General features: G+C 44.4%; 1 pseudogene; it reads left to right on the top strand.

Annotated features, from left to right (window-relative positions):
* LOC111957991 (uncharacterized) overlaps positions 1–9,547 on the top strand; it is a 35,255-nt pseudogene extending 25,708 nt beyond the window's left edge.
* Positions 9,548–13,090: the final 3,543 nt, after the last annotated feature.

The following is a 13,090-nucleotide window of genomic DNA, read 5'->3' as shown; positions in this document are numbered from 1 at the left end:
GAGGAGGGCGCTCTCGCGCATTCCCATTCTATTGTTTTACTGTAACATGAATACATGTATTTCATATGACCAGATTATTCCCAATACACCACAGTATATCTGATATGCTTTTTACTTAGTTTATGAATCTGTGGGAGCATCTTTTACAGAATTGATTGCATTTTAGACCTATCTAAGACATCATCTCGCTTAAACCTCTAATATTGAAATTGGTTTGGTTATGGGACTTGGTCTTGTTTTTACCCAGAGACACGGAGTCTCTGCTGGGCAGATAGCAGAAAGAGACCTGGCTGATGTCACTCCCTCCATTGTGTTATCTCTGTGCTCACAAAGTCCTCAGAACTAACACCTCCTGACGAGAGGTGTCAGGGATCTGATGTCGGGGCCTCTGGACCAACGCCCCATTATTTAGACTGCAGACAGACACAGTGAAAGCAATGTTGCTTTTGGCCACTATCATACAGATCCCGAACTTATTGGACCCGAACCCACACTCGTAATTATTTCACCCTCTTCTGTCCCCTATCTCTGCCTCTCCACCTCCCCCTGTTTACCATCTTACATCCTACTCCACTCCCCCTGTTCTACTATTCTCATACATCTACTCACGCCCTGTTCTTATCTCAATACTCCCTTACTCAAACCTCCCCCTGTTCTACTATCTCATACTCCTACTTCAACCCCCCTGTTCTACTATCTCATACATCCCTTACTCACCTCCCCCTGTTCTTACTATCTTCTACATACCTATTTCAACTCCCCCTGTTCTACTAATCTCATAAATCTACTCACCTCCCCCTGTTCTACTATCTCATTACATCCTATTCAACCCCCCTGTTCTACTTATCTCATTACATCCTATTTCAACTCCCCCTTTCTACTAATCTCATACATCCTACTCACCTCCCCCTTGTTCTTACTATCTACATACATCCTATTCAACATCCCCTGTTCTACTATCTCATACATCATATTTACAACTCCCCTGTTTCTTTACTACCTCATACATCCTATTCAACTCCCCCTTGTTCTACTATCTCACCATCCTATTCAACTCCCCCTGTCTACTATACCTCATACATCCTATTCAACTCCCCCTAGTTACTATTTCTCAAATCCTATGGTCAAAACTCCCCCTTTTTTTCCCTTTTTTTAATTTTTTTCTTCTTTTCTTGTCTCTTTACCCATTCTCAATTACCTCCCATCTTTTCTCTCTCTCTCTCTCTCTCTCCTCTCTCTTCTCTCTCTCTCATCTCTCTCTCTCTCTCTCTCTCTCTCTCTCTCTCTCTCTCTCTCTTCTCTCTCCTCTCTCTCTCTTCTCTCTCTCTCTCTCTCTCTCTTCTCTCTTCATCTCTATGGGGCCTCCTCTCTCTCTCTCTCTCACACCTCTCTCTCTCTCTCTCACTCTCCTCTCTCTCTCTCTCTCTCTCTCATCTTCTCTCTCACTCTCTCGTGTGCTACAGGAGATTATGGATCGTATCTTATAAGAATGTGATGACCAAGGTGAGGAGATGAGTAGTTGCTCAGAGGACTCTGTTCACTCTTGGCCTACAACTACAAGCTGGAAGCAACTCTCCCAGGAGCAGGCACGCCACTGTGGTGACAAAGTACGTCAGTCTCAACTACAGTACACACACACACACTCCTTACATACACACACTATATCGATTACACCACACAAAACCTGATACAAGGTTGAGCATGTTCAACCAGGAAGTGTAAAACATGATTAAAGATCATCCCTCCCCCTCCCCTCCTCCCTCAGCTTAGTGTTTAAGAAGTTCGGTCCCCTCTGCGGGGAAGACCGGGGTGCTTGCTGTCGGGGGGGCACCCCTCTCTGCCGGCCACCCAGCGCTTTCTATATGAACGTGGCTTCTGTTGCCCCGTGGGCCAGGGGCTACGGCCTCACCGAGACTGCCGGGGCTGGAACCATCAGCGAGAGTGAGGGACTGTGAGAGACGAGTGAGAGGAGTGTTGAAGAGTGGTGTGAGAGAGAGAGGGGTTGGAGGAGGAAAAGGAGGATTTTTGGAATACAGAGTGATGGGAGCTGAAGAGAAGTAAATGGGGAGACAGCATTGAAATATCCAATAGTTCTCCCAATGCAGTAAAAGACTGCAGCCAGCAGTGATCCATTGTTCAGCATTAATATTAAACTGTGGTCCAATGAGAGTGCTGTCATCCCTCAGGGATGGGAGTGGAGAGCACGGCCTTGGCGGGTTACCATGGTTTGATCAGGTTGCCACGGTAAGGATGGGGCGCATTCAGCATAACAGTGCCGCTGTGTACCTATCCGTGGTGAGTCAATGCAGCTTGTGATGGTAATGTGTGTGTGTTCCAGTGTGGGACTACAGTACAGGGCGGTTGGAGGACCACTCGTTTGTTCTGAAATCAAGCTCAAAGGATTGGGGTGGAGGTGAGTGAACAGACAAGACAGGGAGGAGGACCCTTGGGTCTCTTTATCCACACACCAACACACACACACACACACACAACACACACCACACACACACACACACACACACACACACACACACCACACACACACACACACACCACACACACACACACACACACACCACACACACACACACACACCACACACCACACACTTATGAAAACAATGTCATTATAGTTTACCAATCCATCCCACATAATTTACACACATGCCTAGTCGGTGTGAGAGATGGACAGTGTTTAAGGAGAAAGAATCACCCTCTCATATATTGAACTGCATTCACCATGATCTTGTAAGGAAGTCATTCAGAACAAACTCTTTCATCTGTACAGTTTTCCATCATACAGTGTCGTAAGAAAGTATTCACTCCTCTTGACTTTTCCAAATGTTGTTGTTACAAGATAGGGATTCAAATGTATTTATCCGTCACTGTGATGGTCAACGATCTACAAAGTACTACTCTGTAATGTCAAAGTAGAAGAAAAATTCTAACATTTGTCAAATTAAATTCTGAAAAATAAATCCCTAATATACCTTGATATACATAAATATTCAAACCCCTGAGTCCATACTTGTTAGAATCACATTGGCAGTGATTACAGCTGTGAGTCTTGCTGGGGTAAGTCTCTAAGAAGCTTTGCACACCTGGACTGTACAATATTTGCACATATTCTTTTCAACCATCCTTCAAGCTCTTTCAATTGGTTGTTGATCATTGCTAGACAGCCATTTTTCAATTCTTACCATAGATTGTCAAGCCGATTTAAATCTAACTATTTTTGGCATTGTTTTAGGTTATTGTCCTGCTGAAAGGGAATTTGTCGGGCCTCCCGAGTGGCGCAGCGGTCTAAGGCACTGCATCGCAATGCTAGAGGTGTCACTACCGACCCCGTTCGATTCCTGGGCTGTATCACAACCGGAACGTGTCAGGAGTCCCATAAGGGCGGTGCACCAATGGCCCAGCGGCGTCTGGGTTAGGGGAGGGTTTGTCCGGGGGGGATTTACTTTGGGTCATCGTGCTCTAGTGACTCGGTCGTCAGGTGAACAGCGTTTTCTCCAACTGGCTTCCGAGTTAGAGGTGGGTGTAAGAAGCCGCGGTTGGCGGCGGTATGTTTCGGAGGATGCAAGACTCGACCTTTGCCTCCCGAACCCGTTGGGGAGTTGCAGCGATGAGATAAGGTTGAAATTGGGAAGAAAAAGGGTTAAAATGGCTAAAAAATAAAGTGAATTTGTCTCCCAGCGTCTGGTGAAAAGCACTGAACCAGATTTCCCTCTAGGATTTTGCCTGTGCTGTCTCTACTACGTCTTTTATCCTAAAAAAGTCACAGCCCTTGCCACATGACAAACATACCCATAACATGATAGCAGCCCACCATGCTTGAAAATATGAAGAATGGTACTCCAGGGATGTGTTGTGTTGGATTTCCCCCAAACATAATGCATTGTATTCAGGACATAAAGTAATTTCTTTGCCACATTATTACTTAATTGCTTTGCCTACTGCTCTGTCCTCCAGGTGGCTACCACATCACAGACAGGCCCAGCCCACGAGGTGAGATTCTGATTGGCGGGTCCAATGTTACCATTGGGTTACTACAAAAACGAGTCAAGAACCAGGACTTCTTTGTGGATGAAAACGGCCAGCGCTGGTTCTGTACGGGGGACATAGGAGGAGAGGTCCATCCTGATGGAGCCTCAAGATCATTGGTGAGAAGCAAGGGCTAACACCTCTTTTGAATGACTTGATTCTCAGTGTCCCCTTTCCACATGGTTATGCACCCAAGTTCATATTTGCTAAGATAAGCATTTACATTTGGGCATGTCCATCAAATGAGGCTGGTGGGAGGAGCTGTAGGATGATGGGCCTCATTGAATGGTTGAAATGGAAATCAATGGAGCAGAGTCAAACATTGTTTCCATGTTTGATGTGCTTTGGTACCACTTCCACTGATTGCATTCCAGCCATAACAATGAGCCTGTCATCCCTATAGCTCCTCCCACCAGCCTCCTCTGTATCCATGTACAGTAGTATGTAAAAGAAAACTCCCTGATACTGCCTACACCAGCACACCACATCAACATCATCCCAAAACCACTGAAACCCTTCTTCAAAACCCATGTCCCTACGTTCATATCAGTCTGGCAGAGCAGCTCCCAAGAACAACTGTTCCCAATTCCACCCTCACTTCTGAGATTCATCTTGAGCCATGTTTTACTTTGACATAAATCCTACTTGCAGTGCAGTGGAAAAGTGCTGTTTCTCCCCAGTTCTCCTCAGTGTGTCCCTGTGTCTACAGATCGTAAGAAAGGACCTGGTTAAGCTCCAGGCAGGAGAGTATGTGTCTTTGGGGAAGTGGAGGCCATGCTGAAGAACTGCCCCCTTATAGACAACATCTGTGCCTACGCCAACAGGTGTGTGTGTGTGTGTCGTGTGTGTGTGTGTGTTGGTGTGTGTGTGGTGTGTGTGTGTGTGTGTGTGTGTGTGTGTGTGTGTGTGTGTGTGTGTGTGTGTGTGTGTGTGTGTGTGTGTGTGTGTGTGTGTGTGTGTGTGTGCGTGCGTGAGTCTGTGTTTTTGTTTGACAATCCTTGTGGCAGTGGAGGCTGCTGAGGGGAGGACAGCTCATAATAATGGCTGGAACGGAGTGAATAGAATGGCATCAAGCCATGTGTTTGATGTATTTGATACCATTCCACCTATTCTGCTTCAGCTATTACCACGAGCCCTTCCTTCCCAATTAAGATGCCATCAACCTACTGTGCCTTGTGGGTACCAAAAGTCCTCACAAGGATAGTAAAACAAGGAAAATTCGGACAAGTGGGGACATTTTTCCGCTCCCCACGAGGAAAAATGCTATTTTAGGCTTAGGGGTTAGGGTTAGGGTTACAATTAGGGTTAGGGTTAGGAGTTAGGTATAGTTTTAGGGTTAGGGGTTACAGGTTTGGGGTTAAGGTCAGGGTTATGGTTAGGTTAAGGGTTAAGGTTAGGGTTAAGTTTAGGGTTAGGGAAAATAGGATTTTGGATGGGAATCCAAATTCCCATTTGGTCCCCACGAGGATAGCTATGCAAAACCGTGTGTGTGTGAATCAGTCTATGTAAAAAAACAGAGACATGGCGGTGTCTTCTTAACCGTTATCTCTCTTCAGCGATGAGATGTACGTGATTGGCTTTGTGGTGCCCAATCAGAAGCATCTGCTTTTGCTGGCGGAGCAGTATCTTATCCGGGGCTCGTGGGAGGAGCTGTGTGACAACGCTGCCATGGAGGAGGTGGTCCTGCAGGTCATCACCGAGGCCGCCCTATCAGGTGAGAGGTCAAAGGTCATCAGACCTTGGAGAGAGGAGAGGGAAGTTATAGATAGATGGTAGTGGTAGTAGTATATACAGGTTATAGGGAGTCAGGTTGAAGCTCTACTTTTGTCATCCATTCCTTTTGGTGGTTGCTTTGGTTTCATCTCTGACTGGAGTTGTGATGCAATTCTTCTTCTTGTCTGTCTGTGCAGCCCAGCTGGAGCGGTTTGAGATCCCCCGTAAGATCCGTCTGAGCCCCGACCCCTGGACCCCCGAGACGGGCCTGGTGACCGAAGCCTTCAAGCTAAAACGCCAGCAGCTGAAAAGCAAGTACCAGGACGACATCGAGAGAATGTACGGCGGGAAGTAGGACCAGACCAGACCAGAACCTCTCCAAGCACAGAGCCAGCATCTGCCTCAAGCCGCCCAGCTCCTTGCTCCATCCTCTTATCCCCACCCGACCCCCAACCCCCATCCTGGACGAGCCACCAGAAGCACTCAAATTACTTGAATCTACTTTGTTCTCCTGAGACCAAAAAAGATAGACAGAGAGAGATAGAGATAGAGAGAGACAGATTGAGAGAGAGAGACAGATTGAGAGAGATAGAGAGAGAGACAGATTGAGAGAGATAGAGGGAGAGAGACAGATTGAGAGAGATAGAGGGAGAGAGACAGATTGAGAGAGAGAGAGAGAGACAGATTGAGAGAGATAGAGAGAGACAGATTGAGAGAGATAGAGGGAGAGAGACAGATTGAGAGAGATAGAGGGAGAGAGACAGATTGAGAGATAGAGGGAGAGAAATAGAAACATCAAAGAGAGGAGGCTGTGTTGTTGCAATATTTCCCCTCCACTGTTCCTTTATTCGATAAAATGGCTTTGCTTAAAAATGTGAATCAATAGACAATAGCCTAGCCCTGAAGACTGTTGGAGAGAAGGATTAGCTAGGGGAGAGTAAGTAAGGAGTGTTGTTGGAACACCCTCAAACAGTACCTCCATGTTCATTCCACTTCTTGCCCTCTTTGGAGATGATTTCCCTCAAGATGTGAGTTATGAGACAGGACAGGTAGGTCATGTTGCCTGTTGAGCTCATGTCTGTCTGAGTGTTGTCGACCGTTATTGAAGCACAAACTCAGGTTGGTTGGAAAACTTTCCGTTTTAACCCCAATGCCCTTCTGTCTGAGGGCGTCAGGAATGCTAAGCCATGAGAGCCTGTAGAGAGCAAGTACCATTAACATTTAGGTTAATAGTTGTTTGATTATTTGTTTTTCTCCTTTAATTCCGTGATTCTGTTCACATTAGTATAGAGTCCTCATTGGCTAATTCTCTGTCCAAGTTCCAAATCCATGGCTGCTCACTGGCTGCTCACTGCTCACTGCTCACTGGCTGCTCACTGGCTTCTCAGCCCTATTCCTGAATCCAGTTTTTTTCACTGCTTATTCTATTGTTTATTTCAGAACCTAGTTCTGCCCGGAGACTAGTCTTACTTCCTGCAGGACAGGAAGAAACTACCTGTCAGTGTTTATTTTTGTTGTGTTTGGTTGATGCTGTTTTTTCTGCTTAGTGAGGCTTTAGTACGATGATATATATTAGAAGCCCATCTGCCCATCCAATCCTACAAGCATGCAGTCAACAGGAGGTTCAGAGAGACTAAGATAAGATAATTGCTTTATTATCCCCATGGGGAAATTTTGGTTGCGGCTAGGGCAGTGAAATTATGAGTCTCTTCCGCCAGAAGAAAAACAGAACATTTTGAGGTGAATATACAGTACCAGTCAAAAGTTTGGACACACCTACTCATTCAAGGGTTTTTCTTTATTTTTACTATTTTCTACATTGTAGAACAATAGTAAAGACATCAAAACTATGAAATAACACATATGGAATCATGTTGTAACCAAAAAAAGTGTTAAACAAATAAAAAATATATTTTAGATGTTAGATTATTCAAAGTAGCCACCCTTTGCCATGATGCCAGCTTTGCACACTCTTGGAATTCTCTTGCAATGCTTTTCCAACAGTCTTGAAGGAGTTCCCACATATGCTGAGCACTTGTTGGCTGCTTTTCCTTCACTCTGTGGTCCAACTCATCCCAAACCATCTCAATTGGGTTGAGGTCGGGTGATTGTGGAGGCCAGGTCATCTGATGCAACAATCCATCATGCTCCTTCTTGGTCAAATAGCCCTTACACAGCCTGGAGGTGTGTTGGGTCATTGTGCTGTTGAAAAACAACTGATGGTCCTACTAAACACAAACCAGATGGGATGGAGTATCGCTCCAGATGGGATGGTGTAATGCTGTGGTAGCCATGTTGGTTAAATGTGCCTTGAATTCTAAATAAATCACTGACAGTGTCACCAGCAAAGCACCCCCACACCATCACACCTCCTCCTCCATGCTTCACGGTGGGAACCACACATGCAGAGATCATCCGTTCACCTACTCTGCGTCTAACAAAGACACGGCGGTTGGAACCAAAAATCTCAAGTTTGGACTCATCAGACCAAAGGACGGATTTCCACCGGTCTAATGTCCATTGCTTGTGTTTATTGGCCCAAGCTAATCTCTTCTTCTTACTGGTGTCCTTAAGTAGTGTTTTCTTTGTAGCAATTCGACCATGAAGGCCCGATCCACGCAGTCTCCTCTGAACAGTTGATGTTGAGATGTGTCTGTTTGCTTGAAATCTGTGAAGCATTTATTTGGGCTGCAATCTGAGGCTGGTAACTCTAATGGATTTATCCTCTGCAGCAGAGGTAACTCTGGGTCTTCTTTTCCTGTGGCGGTCCTCATGAAAGCCAGTTTCATCATAGCGCTTGATGGTTTTTGCGACTGCACTTGAAGAAACTTTCAAAGTTCTTTAAATTTTCTGGATTGACTGACCTTCATGTCTAAAGCAATGATGGACTGTCATTTTTCTTTACTTATTTGAGCTGTTCTTGCCATAATATGGACTTGGTCTTTTACCAAATAGGGCTATCTTCTCTATACCAATCCTACCTTGTCACAACACAACTGATTGGCTCAAACGCATGAAGAAGGAAAGAAATTCCACAAATTAACATTTAACAAGGCACACCTGTTAACTGAAATGCATTCCAGGTGACTACCTCATGAAGCTGGATGAGAGAATGCCAAGAGTGTGCAAAGCTGTCATCAAGGCAAAGGGTGGCTACTTTGAAGAATCTCAAATATAAAATAGATTTTAATTTGTTTAACAGTTTTTTAGTTACTACATGATTCCATATGTGTTATTTCATAGTTTTGATGTCTTCACTATTATTCTACAATGTAGAAAATAGTAAAATAAAGAAAAACTCTTGAATGAGTAGGTGTGTCCAAACTTTTGACTGGTACTGTATATATTTCAGAACTCTTCCCTTGCCATTTCTATCATTAATATTATTATTATTACTTATGATAATGCCAATTAATAATACTCTTGTCATAAAATCATAATGTTTGTAAGAAAGATTGTAGATTGGTGAATACCAATTTCTTTCAGTGGTAGAAAACATATTTGTACTCTGTTATAGGTGTGCACTTACATTAACCACACATTCACTTGCTAATGTAAGAGCTGTCGTTCTAGAACCACTGTCATGCTTGAAGTACACAGTATGACATATGATAATATAACATTTGGACCAAACTAAGGTGGGATTACTTGACCGATGGCAAGAAGAGATGCACAAAAAAACACTTCCGTACGACAGTTAAGAATTTTGAGAATTTAGTTAAGAGCACAGCTTCAGCATTTATTTGTGTGTGTGTGTGTGTGTGTGTGTGTGTGTGTGTGTGTGTGTGTGTGTGTGTTGTGTGTGTGTGTGCCCCGTGGCCGTTTTCGTGCGTGCGTGCGTGCGTGCGTGCGTGCGTGCGTGCGTGCGTGCGTGCGTGCGTGCGTGCGTGCGCATGCATGCTGTGTTCTCGCACTTGAAAAGGCCATTTCTTGTATGTTGTTGTATGTGATACATCACAGCAAAAGATAGCCTAAAGCTTTCCTAAATGGTACAAACATTGCTCTGTAGAACATCATTCCACACATGACACCTGTTGCCTTTTCTTGTGATTTCAGGTGGATAACTACGCATAGGAAATATTTGAATAACAATGCTGTACACAGTAATGAAAGATATCGTTTCTTGACAGTCTGTGTTACTGTCACCCAGAATAACATGCCTTTCTGATGTTTTCCTGTATACTGTACATACTGTATATGAGGGGAGAAGGAATTATGTATATGTATATGTATAGGCCTATGTTAAATCTATTGAAGCTAGATAATATTGACCCGTTTAGGAACTCCTCCCTACTTGTCTGGGGAATCTGCCTTGTAACATAAGTGCATCAATTGTATTTATTTCTAATTTGCCTTGGAAATTATTAAATGAAGAAGTAAATAAAGATTGTGTTTGGTGTATCAGTGCTGTCCTGAGTTATTTGAGTGCAAATTGAGAAATTAGGCTGTCTAATTAAAAATCTGATGTCCATTATGTCGTCCATTACAATTAGACCCATAATAAAGCAGTGATTGGTGACGTACCGTTAGGTGGTTATGATGATGATAATTACGTGAGAAAGTTCTGTTTGAACTGTAAGCTAGAACAACTCTTTTAACTTAATTTATCCAATAAGCTCAAAAGGGACCAGGCTAAATCAAACTAAACAACCATGCCCACCATCGTCATTCGTCATAGCCTACTTATTTGAGGCTCAAATTTCCAAACCCCTCCCGTTAGCACTATCCTAGATAATTTGTTGCTTAAGTGGTTTTAAACTCTGCTTAATTATCTATAATAATTTATTTTTATTTTTATTTCACCTCTATTTAACCAGGTAGGCTAGTTGAGAACATGTTCTCATTTGCAACTGCGACCTGGCCAAGATAAAGCAAAGCAGTTCGACACATACAACAACACAGAGTTACACATGGAATAAACAAACATACAGTCAATAATACAGTAGAAAAAGTATATTTCCAGCATGTGCAAATGAGGTAGGATAAGGGAGGTAAGGCAATAAATAGGCCATGGTGGCGAAGTAATTACAATATACCAATTAAACACTGGAATGGTAGAATGTGCAGAAGATGAATGTGCAACTAGAGATACTGGGGTGCAAAGGAGCAAGATAAATAAATAAATACAGAATGGGGATGAGGTAGTTGGATCGGCTATTTACAGATGGGCTACGTACAGGTGCAGTGATCTGTGAGCTGTTCTGACAGCTGGTGCTTAAAGCTAGTGAGGGAGATAAGAGTCTCCAGATTAAGTGATTATTGCAGTTCGTTCCAGTCGTTGGCAGCAGAGAACTGGAAGGAGAGGCGGCCAAAGGAAGAATTGGCTTTGGGGGTGACCAGTGAGATATACCTGAGTGAGATATACCTGCTGGAGCGCGTGCTACGGGTGGGTGCTGCTATGGTGACCAGTGAGCTGAGATAAGGCGGGGCTTTACCTAGCAGAGACTTGTAGATGACCTGGAGCCAGTGGGTTTGGCGACGGGTATGAAGCGAGGGCCAGCCAACGAGAGAGTACAGGTCGCAGTGGTGGGTAGTATATGGGGCTTTGGTGTCAAAGCGGATGGCACTGTGATAGACTGCATCCAATTTGTTGAGTAGGGTGTTGGAGGATATTTTGTAAATGGCATCGCCGAAGTCGAGAATCGGTAGGATGGTCAGTTTTACGAGGGTATGTTTGGCAGCATGAGTGAAGGATGCTTTGTTGCGAAATAGGAAGCCGATTCCAGAATTAATTTTGGATTGGAGATGTTTAATGTGAGTCTGGAAGGAGAGTTTACAGTCTAACAAGACACCTAGGTATTTGTAGTTGTCCACATATTCTAAGTCAGAACCGTCCAGAGTATTGATGCTGGACGTGCGCGCAGGTGTGGGCAGCGATCGGTTGAAGAGCATGCATTTAGTTTTACTACATTTAAGAGCAGTTGGAGGCCACGGAAGGAGAGTTGTATGGCATTGAAGCTCGTTTGGAGGTTTGTTAATAACACAGTGTCCTAAGAAGGGCCAGAGGTATACAGAATGGTGTCGTCTGTGTAGAGGTGGATCAAAGTATCACCAGCAGCAAGAGAGACATCATTGATGTATACGGAGAAGAGAGTCGGGCCGAGAATTTAACCCTGTGGCACCCCCATAGAGACTGCCAGAGGTCCGGACAACAGGCCCTCCGATTTGACACACTGAACTCTATCAGAGAAGTAGTTGGTGAACCAGGTGAGGCAATCATTTGAGAAACCAAGGCTGTTGATTCTGCCGATGAGAATGTGGTGATTGACAGAGTCGAAAGCCATGGCCAGGTTAATGAATACGGCTGCACAGTAATGTCTCTTATCGATGGCGGTTATGATATCATTTAGGACCTTGAGCATAGCTGAGGTGCACCCATGACCAGCTCTGAAACCAGATTGCATACCGGAGAAGGTACGGTGAGATTCGAAATGGTCGGTAATCTGTTTGTTAGGCTTTCGAAGACCTTAGAAAGGCAGGGTAGGATAGATATAGGTCTGTAGCAGTTTTGGTCTAGAGTGTCTCCCCCTTTGAAGAGGGGGATGACCGCGGCAGCTTTCCAATCTATGGGAATCTCAGACGATACAAAAGAGAGGTTGAACAGGCTAGTAATAGGGGTTGCAACAATTTTGGGCAGATAATTTTAGAAAGAGAGGGTCCAAATTGTCTAGCCCGGCTGATTTGTAGGGATCCAGATTTTGCAGCTCTTTCAGAACATCAGCTATCTGGATTTGGGTGAAGGAGAAATGGGGGAGGCTTGGGAGAGTTGCTGTGGGGGGTGGAGGGCTGTTGATCAGATAGGGGTAGCCAGGTGGAAAGCATGGCCAGCCATAGAAAAATGCTTAATGAAATTCTCAATTATAGTGGATTTATCGGTGGTGAACAGTGTTTCCTAGCCTCAGTGCAGTGGGCAGCTGGGAGGAGGTGCTCTTATTCTCCATGGACTTTACAGTGTCCCAGAATTTTTTGAGTTTGTGCTCCAGGAATGCAAATTTCTGCTTGAAAAAGCTAGCCTTAGCTTTCCTAACTGCCTGAGTATATTTGTTCCTAACTTCCCTGAAAAGTTGCATATCACGGGGGCTATTCGATGCTAATGCAGAACGCCACATTATGTTTTTGTGCTGGTCAAGGGCAGTCAGGTCTGGAGAGAACCAAGGGCTATATCTGTTCCTGGTTCTACCTTTTTTGAATGTGGCATGCTTATTTAAGATGGTGAGGAAGGCACTTTTAAAGAATAACCAGGCATTCTCTACTGACGGGATGAGGTCAATATCCTTCCAGGATACCCGGGCCAGGTCGATTAGAAAGGCTGCCGCGGAAAACAGCAGAGGTGT

Source organism: Salvelinus sp. IW2-2015, linkage group LG4p, assembly GCF_002910315.2.
Source record: "Salvelinus sp. IW2-2015 linkage group LG4p, ASM291031v2, whole genome shotgun sequence".
NCBI classification, from domain to species: Eukaryota; Metazoa; Chordata; class Actinopteri; order Salmoniformes; family Salmonidae; genus Salvelinus; species Salvelinus sp. IW2-2015.
This window is presented reverse-complemented; position numbering and strand designations above follow the sequence as displayed.